Source organism: Camelus bactrianus, chromosome 24 (assembly GCF_048773025.1).
Source record: "Camelus bactrianus isolate YW-2024 breed Bactrian camel chromosome 24, ASM4877302v1, whole genome shotgun sequence".
NCBI lineage: Eukaryota > Metazoa > Chordata > Mammalia > Artiodactyla > Camelidae > Camelus > Camelus bactrianus.
Window position 1 is genome coordinate 16,150,100 of NC_133562.1, and position 12,047 is coordinate 16,162,146.

Here is a 12,047-nt window from a genome sequence, read left to right on the forward strand (position 1 = left end):
ATGCATTTCTATAAGTTTCACTGGCATTTTGGAAAAGAAAGGATTAGGAGAAGGCAAGAGTGGAAACAAGATCAGCTGGGAAATTTTCATTAGTTGTAGCCACTTGGGTGAAATACTATGGTAATGGATTAGGAAGGTGACGGTCGAGGTAGAGGGAGAGAAGTGATGGACCGAAGATATCCTTTAAAGATAGCAGAGGGTTTGCTGATGGATTGCATGTGGCAGGTGAGGGAGGAGATTGAGTCCAGGATGACCAGATGGCTTCTGGCTTTAGTACTATGGCTAGTGAGGCCACTGACTTACAGGGGGAGTTTGAGAGAGGAACAGATTGGGAGTTGGAGGCTGAGGTAGGAGCAGAAGTAGGTTGGGGTGGAGAGGCAGGAAGAAAATTTAATTTCAGAGAAGTTAAATTTGAAATACAAGAAGAGTTGTTCATGTAGGAATTTGAATATAGAAGCTTGAACGACAGAGAAAAGTCTGGGCTAGAGATATAAATACAGGAAATTTAAAGTCATGGGAATGAATGACATCACCTCTGTCCATATTTTTCCATCCCCCAGAAGGGAAAGCCCCTATCTTTTGATATTGATTTTGTAAATTAATACCCTAGGACTAAAATGGAATGCTGTGTCCTAAAGAGCAGAATTTAGCTCCTATCGTTATAACACTGATGATGAGAAAACCTGAGAAAAGTATAGCAAAGCCATTTGGATCAATCCATGACCGGACCTAAACTGCTAGTGAGTTACAAAATGTATGCGGCCTTAAAAGTCACTTAAATTTTAAAAAGGAAAGACAAATGCTGTATGATATCACTTACATGTGGAATCTGAAAAACACGACAAACTAGTGAATAAAACAAAAAAGACGCAGACTCACAGATATAGAGAACAAACTAGTGGTTACCAGTGGGGAGAGGCGGGGGGGAGGGACAATACAGGTGTAGGGGGAAAAAAAGGGGTTATTACGGGATGACATGAAATCATGTGTGTGAAACTTGAAAATTGTAAAGCACCATAGAATTTAAGGAATCATTCATTCCATTAAAAAATTAAGTGGAATTTTTTAAAGTCAAAAACATAAAAATTTGACTTCAAAATAAATAACATTTTAAAAAGGAAAAATTAAAAACTTCGGTTAGACCTATTCTCAGTTAGATCAAGACCTAGAGGCATGCTAAAATAGGAATCTAAACTTAGAGGATGGCCTATGAGCAAATCTGTCGTTAAAGGGGTCAGATAGAGACTGTCTACTGAGTTAAGTCAGTAAGAGAATTTGAGCCCTTTAGCTGGACTAGAGAGTGTGATAGATGGTACTTGCTGCTTTGAAAACTGGAAGATCTAAACATCATTATGTGTTCAGATGTTTAACCGTCTATGAATGACTCTTCCAAGGAAAAGGAATCTATAAAAGAATCAAATGGCCAACTCAATCGGTAACTCGATTACCACATAGCTTGGTAACTTTTCAAAAGGAAACAGAACAAACAAAGTTAAAGCAGAAATGGACAGCTCTTGCAGATCGGGAAGTCTGGAACCACATAAAATGTGTCACAAATCTGATTTTATTAGTTGATTTCCATTCTATTGACTCTTCTTCCAAATAATTTTGAAACGAATCTATTTAGTATGCTATAGCCATCCTTCGGTTCAGAAAGAAATGCTTTTGAGAGAGTTTAAATATCGTCCTGAACTTTATGGCTGTCATTACTAAGACACACCCCAAAAAAGTGTTGGGTTTTTTTAAATTTGTGAGCTATAGTATCAGTATTTGTATTCCATTTTCTCACCAAAAGAAACAAAGTTAGAAATTTAATGTTTGTTGCAAGTCCCCAAATTGATTGATATTTATGTTTGATTGGTATGATCATCATTAAACATGATGCACTGGTCAGAAGTTAATTTCCACATAAACCTAAATGTACAAACTAAGAGCAAACAACAAATTGGATTTGACAAGCCTAGTGGATTTGCTGAATTTCTCTCTAACTCCTGCCTTTAACATCTCTGAACAAGTCCGTGGTGCAGCCAGTTGCTACATTTTAACAGCCGCATATGGATTCATTCAACATTCATCCACCTGGCATTTTCATCTAGCTGTTAGAACTATGATAAAGTCCAAAGCTAGCAGTCTGGTGTTCATGTCCCTTGTAACAGAGAAGAAAATACATTTTTTTTTTCTGGCCCCAAATATTGCTTTATTTCTAGTAGCCATATGGCTTGTCTTTTCTTCCAAAATGTATGTCTTAAAACAGTAATCCACATAGCATCTTCAACTCAGTGGACAGCATGGTTATAGAATTCCTACATTATTTTTAGAACAGTTATTTTGTCATGGAAAATAACTCTCTGGGGACGAGTGAGCAACGCACCTCTGCCCAACTCCCATTATACCGTTCTGTATTTCTAGTTTTCACTGTGATTTCTGCTGAATGAACCACTTAATATCTTACCATCATCATCTAGCCTTTCTATCTTATTTGCAATCCATTATTAATCATTGTAGGACATTTGCTTAACTTGCAGGTTAAAAGTGACAAGAACGGACACATATTTTTTGGCTAAAACCACAGACTCTAGAAATAGTTTTTAGAGGGAAGAAAGACATCTGAGTTCAAATATCAGAATCTGTAAAATAGCTGTAACAATGCTAAAATCCTGTCCTTTGGGGTAAAAAAAGAGAGAAGTTGAAGGAAAAACCACCCCTGTTTTCTCCTAGGACCATGCTAATTGGCACTGAAAAGCAAGGCAGAAAGTAAGTTAGATTTCCCCTTTCTCTTCTAAAATGAACATCTCCCAAGTCTTTAGAAAACTCTTGAATTAAACCTTTTAATCCAAAAGCAGAATAACCATTTAGAAGCTCCAAAAATTTCAGTTCTTTTCATAGTTTATATTGAGTGTTGAAAATGAGAGTTAACCTTTAAAACATGAAGTGTTCATCTTATATGCAGAAATACCTCTTAGGCAGTTCAATTTAAACTGTCCACTCTGGTGGTCTTGATAGCTTGGAAAAGCAGAGCATCAACATGATGGTGACACACTTCCATTTATCTTAATGAATTGTAAATTTTAGATTGAATTAATCTTCAAGGTAGAGTTTTATACATGTGTGCATGAGACACAAATTACCTAATATATCATACAGCATAGTTTATTAAGAACAACTTCACTAGGTACAATGAAGCTATGAGCCAATCAAACCTTTAAGAGTCATTTTAGCCATTAATCTGTAATTGGGTGTGCTGATTGAAATAAACCCTCACATACAAGGGAAAGATGGAGCCACTCCTTAAGGGTCAGTGATAAAGAATGGTTTGCAGAGACAGCTATTTTTCTGAGTATATTTATGTGCACATGTCTTCTGGTTCAAAAACAAACATACCTGAATTTTGAAACAGCAAAATTGAAATCTTGAAATCTCAAGATTTCTTTGACTCATAAAATCATCTGAGCATATCATTTTGTTGGAGTATTAAATTTACTAATACCAAGTACAATGAAGTGATTTCATGCCTCATACTTTTAAAAATTGTTTCAAAATATTTATATGACCATTATTTTCTAAAATAGCAGAAAATGATGTCATTTTAAAGTACCAACCAGTTAAGTAAGAAATATGTAGCGATGATATTGGCTCACTTTCTTACTAATATCCATCAAGGCAAAGGCACAGCACTGATTTGTACATTTTAAGAATGAAATTAATGTGGATTTCCGCTTCTAGGGCTGCGGCTGACTAGAGACTCTAAAAGCCCTTTTTCAAGAAAACAACTCAAGGATGTGTAATGAGTAGTTTTGATTGCATGACTGGGCTCATGGGATGTGGGGAAAGTATCTCACTCTCCTCTCCCCCAAGAAAGGCCATTGAAAACTGATCAGTGAGCAGTCAACACACCCAAGGGGCTGGATGATCTTATGAGCAAGGTTAATATCAACATTACGGTAGGAAGACTGAATATTAGATTAGCAACATAGTCCTGGAGCTGTTCCTGAAAATCCTGTATTAAGCCAGAGACATGTGAAGGGTGATAAAATAATTAGAAAGTTGGCCTTGCCACCTGGCTCATAGTAAAAGCAAATACAAATTTATCTGTAGAGGAAAACATTCACAATTTGAGTAATCAGATGTGTCTTAGATTAAGATCAACCAGACATGAGCATACAACTTGAAATGTCCAAAAACAAGAAAACCAACTATCATCTATAAAAGCCAGCAGAAGTAACAAGAACAAAAGTAAATTCTCAATGATTTTATTCAAAAACAGACAAAACTAACCTATGGTTGTAGAAGTCAGGTTAGTCGTTACTCTTGTGGTAGTGACTGGTAGAGGACACTAAGAGGGCATCTAAGATGCTAATAACATTATGTTTTCTGATCTATGTGCCAATTACATAGGTAGTTCACTTCGGGAAAATTCATTGAGTTATATATTTATTATCATTTCCCCATGTATGTTAATCTTCAATTAAGTATACCTTTAAAAAAGCAATAAGCATGCAAACCCTGTGGAGCAATCACGAACAATATTTTTTAAAGTATAATTCATATGCTAGGAGAGGATGTAAAATAGAGTCATAGAAAATGCTTAATTAAAACTAGAGAAGACAGACAACTAGGGGAGAGAAACAAAGAACAAATACAACAAATTAAAAAAAGATACAAACATGATAGCTATTAATCTAATCATATCAGTAAAATCACTTTAAATGTGAATGGTCTAAATACGCCAATTAAAAGACAAAGATTGTCAGAGTGGATAGCAAAATAAGACCCAACTGTACGTTGGCTGTAAGAAATGAGTTTAAACACAAGGGTTCATATAGATTAAAACTAAAGGAATACAGAAATATATACCATGTTAATGTAATTTTAAAAAGCTGACCTATATACTAAATTCAAACAAGCAGGCTTTGGAATAATAAAAATCATCAGGGATAAATAGAGGCACATATAATGATGAAGTGATCAGTTCTCCAATTACAGATAACAATTTTTAATGTGTATACACCTAACATTAAAATATATCAGGCAAAAACTGATAGAATTGCAAGGAGAAATAAGCCCGCTACTACAGCTCAGACTTCAACGTCTCACTGCCAGTACTGATAGAAAAAGCAGGCATAAAATCTGTGAAGATATAGATGACCTGAACTGCATTATCAATTACCTTGACCTAACTGACATTTATGGAATACTCCATCCAACAACAGTGAAATGCACATTCTTCTCAAGTTCACATGGAACAGTTACGAAAGTTATTACCACATTCTGGGCCAAACAACAAAATTTACAAATTTATAAAAGTAGAAATTCCACAAAGTTATGTCCTCAGACCATAGGGAATTAAATTAGAAATCAGTAACAGAAAGATAGCTGGAAAAAATCCTCAAATTTCGGAGATTAAACAAAATGCTTATAACACATGAGTTATAGAAAAAAAATTGGCAGGGCTGGAAATATGTATATTTTCAACTAAATTAAAGTGAACGTACATCTTATCAAAATATGTGGGATGAAGCAAAGGCAGCGTGTAGAGTAAAATTATAGCACTAAATACATATTTTTAAAAAAGAAGAAAAATCTAAAAGGAGTAATCTAGCTTCCACCTTAGAAAACTAAGAAAGAAAAGCAAATTAAGGCAAAACAACAAGAAAAGAGCACATAGTAAAATAATCAGAGTAGAAATCAATGAAATTGAAAATAGGAGAACAGAGAAAATCAACAAAATCAAAGAGCTGGTCCTTTAGAAAATTCAATAAAACCTTTCAATCGCTTAATGCAGAGATTACTGATAAGTATAATGAGTCCCCAGAGGAGATGAGAAACTCCTCTGAAAGAAGATTTTAAGTTTATTAAAACAATGACAACAAGAGGCACTTATCAAATGTATGCCACAGTGCCTGCACCCTGAGACTGTTAATGCATAATTTTACTATCATTGATGTTTACTATAATTCTTGTATCTGTTACTCTATATATAAGTGGGTTTTCCCTCTCTGGCTTCTTTCAAGATACTCTCTTCGTCTTTGTCTTTCTGCAGTTTGAACATGATATGCTTAGCTGTATATGAGTGTTTTAGTTAGTTTCGTTGTATTAATCGTATTTGGTGTTCTCTGAGCTTCCTTCTTCCTGGATCTGTGGTTTGTTGATTCTATTGACATTCCTTCAACCCAGCGATTCTTTCCTTGACATGTCTAATCTATTGATGACCCAACAAAGACCTTCTTCACTTTTGGTACAGCATTTTTAAAATTTTTAACATTTCCTGTGTATCTTTCTTATAATTTCCACCTCTCTGCAGCTATGACAGAATACCACACACTGGGTGGCTTACAAACAACAAGCCTGTTTCTCACAGTTCTGGAGACTGGGAAGTCTGAGCTCAAGGTGCCAGCCTTGGTCACACTTCCGTAAGGACATTCCTTCTGTCTGGTTCATAGCTTGCACCATCTCACTGTCCTCACATGACGGGAGAGGCTAGGGATGTCTCTGAAGCATCTTTTACAAGGCAGTGATTTTGTTCATGAAGGTTTCACTCTCAAGACTTAAGCACTTCTCAAAGGTCCCACCTACTAATCTCATCACATCGGGCATTAGGATTTCAAGTTTGCCATGAAATAGTTCACAGTTTTTCAATATTTATATTCTAGATTAGCCACTGGATTAAACTTTAGTTAAAATGAACCCATGAGTTGGTCTTTATGTATAACTACATAGCACTAGAAACAATGGACTCTTAGTGCTGCACTGATCCTATGCTTTCAAACTATTATCTAGACCACTATTTGTCCAAGTGTGACCCCAGGACTAACAGTGTCTGTCAGTCTCACCTGGAAACTTGTTAGAAGTGCAGATCCTTAAGCCTCACCCCAGACCAACTGAATCAGAAACTCAAAAGAGTGGAGCCCAAGGAATCTTCATTTTAACAAGCCCTCCAGGTGCTTCTGATGCTATCTCAGGTTTGAAAATCACTGATCAAACTAAATAATATTTGCACTTGTTACTGGAATGTAGCTATAATTTTCTAATTAAATTGTCTGTTAGCTTTGCACTAGTTGTAAAAAAAAGTTACTCAATTAGTCATTATTAATGACTCTATTACTCTGGAGATTTATCTCAAGGAGTCACAGAGTGAGTATCTAAAATCATACACGGTTTGAATGTGTAAAAGCAGAATGGCAGATTTACAAGTTTTATGTCTTACTGTGATTGGAAAGGAAGTTTCCATTTTATAAGATAAACTATTTTTAACTAAGCTATTTTTATTTTTAAGCTTTTCATTGTGAAATAATTTTATACTTGCAAAAACTGCACAAAGAATTTCTATATACCCTTCATCCAGCCACCCTAACAGTCAACACTTCACATAACCATAGTGCAATGCTCATAACCAGGAAATTGAAAATACTATTAAATGATCCCAAATTTCACCAGTTGTCCTGTTAATGTCCATTTTCAAATCCAAGATCTAATGGGGATTGTACATTGCATTTAGTTGCTATGTCCCCTTAATCTCCTCTAATCTTGGGGAGTTCTTCGTTGCTTTGTTTTTCATGACCTTGGAACTTTTGAAGCATGTAGGTCAGCCAGCTATTTGGCAGTACATCCTTCAGTTTTGGTTTGTCTGATATCTTCTTATGACTAAATTCAAATTATTTGTTTCTGATAAGAATACCATTAAATGATAACATGCCCTCCTTGTGCTTTGTATCAATATGTTGTTACTGATCATCTTTGATCACGTGTTAAGGTGATGATGTCTGCCAGGTTTATTCATGTAAAGTTACAATATTCCCCTTTATAATTAGTAAGTATCTTATGGGGAAAATAATTTGAGGTTATGAAAATATTCTGTTTCTCATGATAGTTTCCCATTAATTTTAGGACCCACTGATGATTCTTGCCTGTAATGATTATTACCATGATACTCACCAAATGGTGATTTAAAAAAAAAATCATTTCTTCTTCATTTGTTCATTGAAGTTCTTCTATAATGAAGAGCCATCCTTTACTTTCTTTTATTTCTATATTCAATTGTATTTTTATACCAGTGTGAGCTCACAAAAATTTACTTTATTCTGTGGATTATACTCCACCACTATCCGTCTTTATTTTGTTGCTCAAACTGACCCAGATGGCAGCCACTGGGAACTACAAGTGGCTGGGAACTCCTTTCATTGTGCTGTTGTTACCTTTTGAGCGCTTGCTCACTTTCTGACATCAGATATTATTCCAGACTCATTTTGTACTTTTCCTATCCCAACCCAGGAATCAGTATTTCTCCAAAAAGCACTAGCTCATTCAAGAATGAGATTTAGAAACTAAGATCCGGGCATTTGTTGTGCTCATGGCTACTAAGTCATCCATGCTTGTAGGCACGCCCAATGGAGGGAGTTAAGAAATATACGTATACCCACTTAAATGCATCCATGTCTATTTCTCTATCCATCTATCATCTATATACATATCAAGTCATAGGTAATACTGATTCCCCCACTTTCGACCCAGTACCACATGGTTCATTCTAGTTACTCCCTTTTCCTAATTTGTAACTACTTTCCCTGAAGAAAAAAATTTGGCTTTCATTATTCACAACATACTCATTTTCTCAGTCCCAGAATACACATAAAATAATTTCAGGATTGCTAATGCATACCTCTGTGAAAAATAAATTAAAGTTAAATATTTGTGTTCCGGACATTTAGAAAGACATATAATAAAGAATTCATGTTTTGCGCTTAGACAGTTACACATTTCCAGAATTTTGTATTGCTATTTAACATGTAGTTGAATATCTTCAGCCCCAAAAGCATCAATCCAAGTCCGAAATTTTCCACTGTTAGCACCTAATGAATTTCAATTGTATAAAGTTCCATATCCTACGTTTCTCATATTATTAAAGGTTCCTTTATTTCCCCCCCCCCTCATTTTTATTTAGAAAAGAGAACAAATGGCAACAGCGTATCAGCTCCATAAGGACAGTGATTTTGTTTTTTGGTTTTTCCTTTTCTTTCTCTACTGTAGCTCTAGTGCCTGGAAATGAACTTGACCTATACCAGCCACTCAACAAAACTGGTTGACTAGAGTATTCAAATGATAATACAAACGGTTGTAGAATATTGGCAATTCTGCCGAAATTAAGCTGTTGGTGGACAAGCAATCACCACTAGGTGACAGTATAAAACATTCATACCTTGACTAATGCACAAATGTTCCAAATGGGCCCATGAAAGGAAAGTTAGGGATGTCACTATGCAATACCCACAGCTTCCCTTAGGAAAATCTAGTGGTACCTACGTAAGGAAAGCATTATACAAACCCATTAAGTGCTCATCTGTGATAACAGGACAAACATCTTTCATTCAGTAAATACAGATTTTTATCTAAACTACCGTATGTTGGAGGAAAATCAGTAGCATCCATGGCAAAAACCACAATGAACAAACCAAAAAATTAACTTTGCAGGAATCAGAAGTAATCTAGGAACCGAAATGAAAGTTTAAAATACTCAAATTAGTTTCCCCAGAGAAGTTGAAGATGATATTGTATCCAGAACACATAAAGAGACTATTAATTTAAGAATAAAGGAGCCATTAGAGAGAGTAAGAGTTTGTAGAAATTAAAATTTTAATTGTGATTACAAAATAGATCAGTCGATGCACTGAATAAAAGAGTAATCAGGCAAGACCAAGGTTAATACTAGAAAGATTATGTTTAAGAAATTTCTCACAATGTAGAATATATACTATATAATATACAAAATGTATTATATGTATTTGTATATAATGTGTTATATGTATTAATATATATAAGAAAGCATAGGTTGCTTTCTTCTTTACAACATGGAGGTTCAATTCCAGAATGCCAATGTTAATCTAATAGATATTCCAGGAGGAGTTAATGATTAATGAAGGGAAGGAAATATCAAAGAAATAGTAGGAACATTTTTGATTGAAAGAACTTAGCAGGTGTTGAGCTGGATATACAGCAGAAACCCATATATTGAGTTATTCTGGTGCAATTTGAGAGCTTGAGGGATAAAGAGGAAATCAAGAAATCTTCCAAGGAAAAGATAATAATGAAAAAGATATGTATAACAAGTGAAACCAAACTGATCTCAGCAAAATTAGATGCTCAGAGACAGTGGAAAATGCTATCAAATTTAAGTGGGAAAATGGTTTAAAATAATACTTCTATGTATAGTTAATCTATCAATTACATTTGAGATATATTTTTAAGATATAAGGACAAAGTTTACAAGCCATCCTTCCTCACTATGAATAGATGATGCTTGGAATATTGTAAAATAAAGAAAAAAGAAATAAAAGAGGAAAATTACTATGAGAAAAGAAGCCATTAGCCTGAGTATGAACTAAAGGAATAGTCCTCAACCCTGTTCAAACATTAGAATCACATCTGGAGCTTTTAAAAATACTATTGTCCAAAGAGAAGGGCATCTGGAATGCTGATAATGTTCTATGTTTTAGATTATAATTATACAGAACACGTAGTAATATTTAGTCACAAAAATTACACATACCTAATTTCAACCCCAGACTTAACTAAATCAGAAAACCTAGGGGGTTCGGTCCAAGTGTAGACATTTTTTAAAAGCTCCTCAGGTCATTATAATTTGCATCCAAAATTGAACTACTGCCCCCAGGAGAAACTGCAATGTGGACAAATTAATATTTTTGAACCCCTGGTGCAGAAGGTTAAGCTAACCATGCTCCTTCATTCATAACATATCAAATACCCGTATTGTTTTATTCATTCCTTAAGTTATGTGTTCCTTCATTGTCATCTCCCATTCCCATTTTCCATTCTTCCCCAGAGAGTGTGCTCTTGTTTTTAATGTCTGTCCTTTTGCTTACATGTTTTTTATAAAATATGAATTGTTGTGTAGGCTTGTAATTTTAATTTAGTTAAAATATATTATATCTGATAACTTATTCTGTTACTTTAGACAGTTACTGTCAAATATTATCAATCAAAAACTAGTACAACAATTATAAAATCTACTGATTATAATTTATAAATAAATATATCTATTATATATCCAAATAAACAGCTATTATATATAATGTATATGTAATTTACAGTATATATTATAATATTTATATATTATATAAAATATATTATTTATATTTATATTATATATATAATTTATATTATATATATATTATATATTATATAATATAATATGTATTATATATTATTATATTATATTATATATATTATATAATATATTATATATTTATATGTATTTATATTAAATGCATTATATAATATATAATACATACTCATATTATATAATAATATACATTATACAATATATTTATACATATAAATACATATATATACATACATAAAATATACATACATAAATACATATATTTATATTTATGTTATATAAATATATTTTATATAACATAAATATCTTTATATTTATAAATATTTCATTTATACTTTATATAAATATAAATATATATATAATTTATATAATGTATAATATATTTATATATGATTTATATATTATATAATATATAAAATTTATATTATAATGTATTACATATTATATGATATATTTATAAATTATATATAAATAAACATATTTATTATAATCTGTATTATAAAATATATCAATATAATGGTTAACAGCAAAATTAACTACAAAACAAAAAATATTTTAGAATATTTAATTTCAGAGTACAGAATTGAGCCAGGGAATAGAGATCTTCCATTTTATTAGACTTTAATTTTCAAGATGACTTCCTTCTCAGAAAGATCAAATCCTTTTACTTTTCAGGGCATGTAGTACCAGTATGGCACATTGTATGTGATGTTTAGCTATTATTCTCCTTCTGAAGTTTTAATTTGAGTATTATAGGACTTTTTGATGTATTAGTGTCATGTTTTGGACTAACTCTTATGCTTGTGTTTAGCACAGCATAGCATGTTTTCAAAATCCATGGAATGTTCGTTGAATGTGAAAACATTTTTTTTTACAAGTGACAGCTTTCTCTGATTGCATTGCTTTGCTGGAA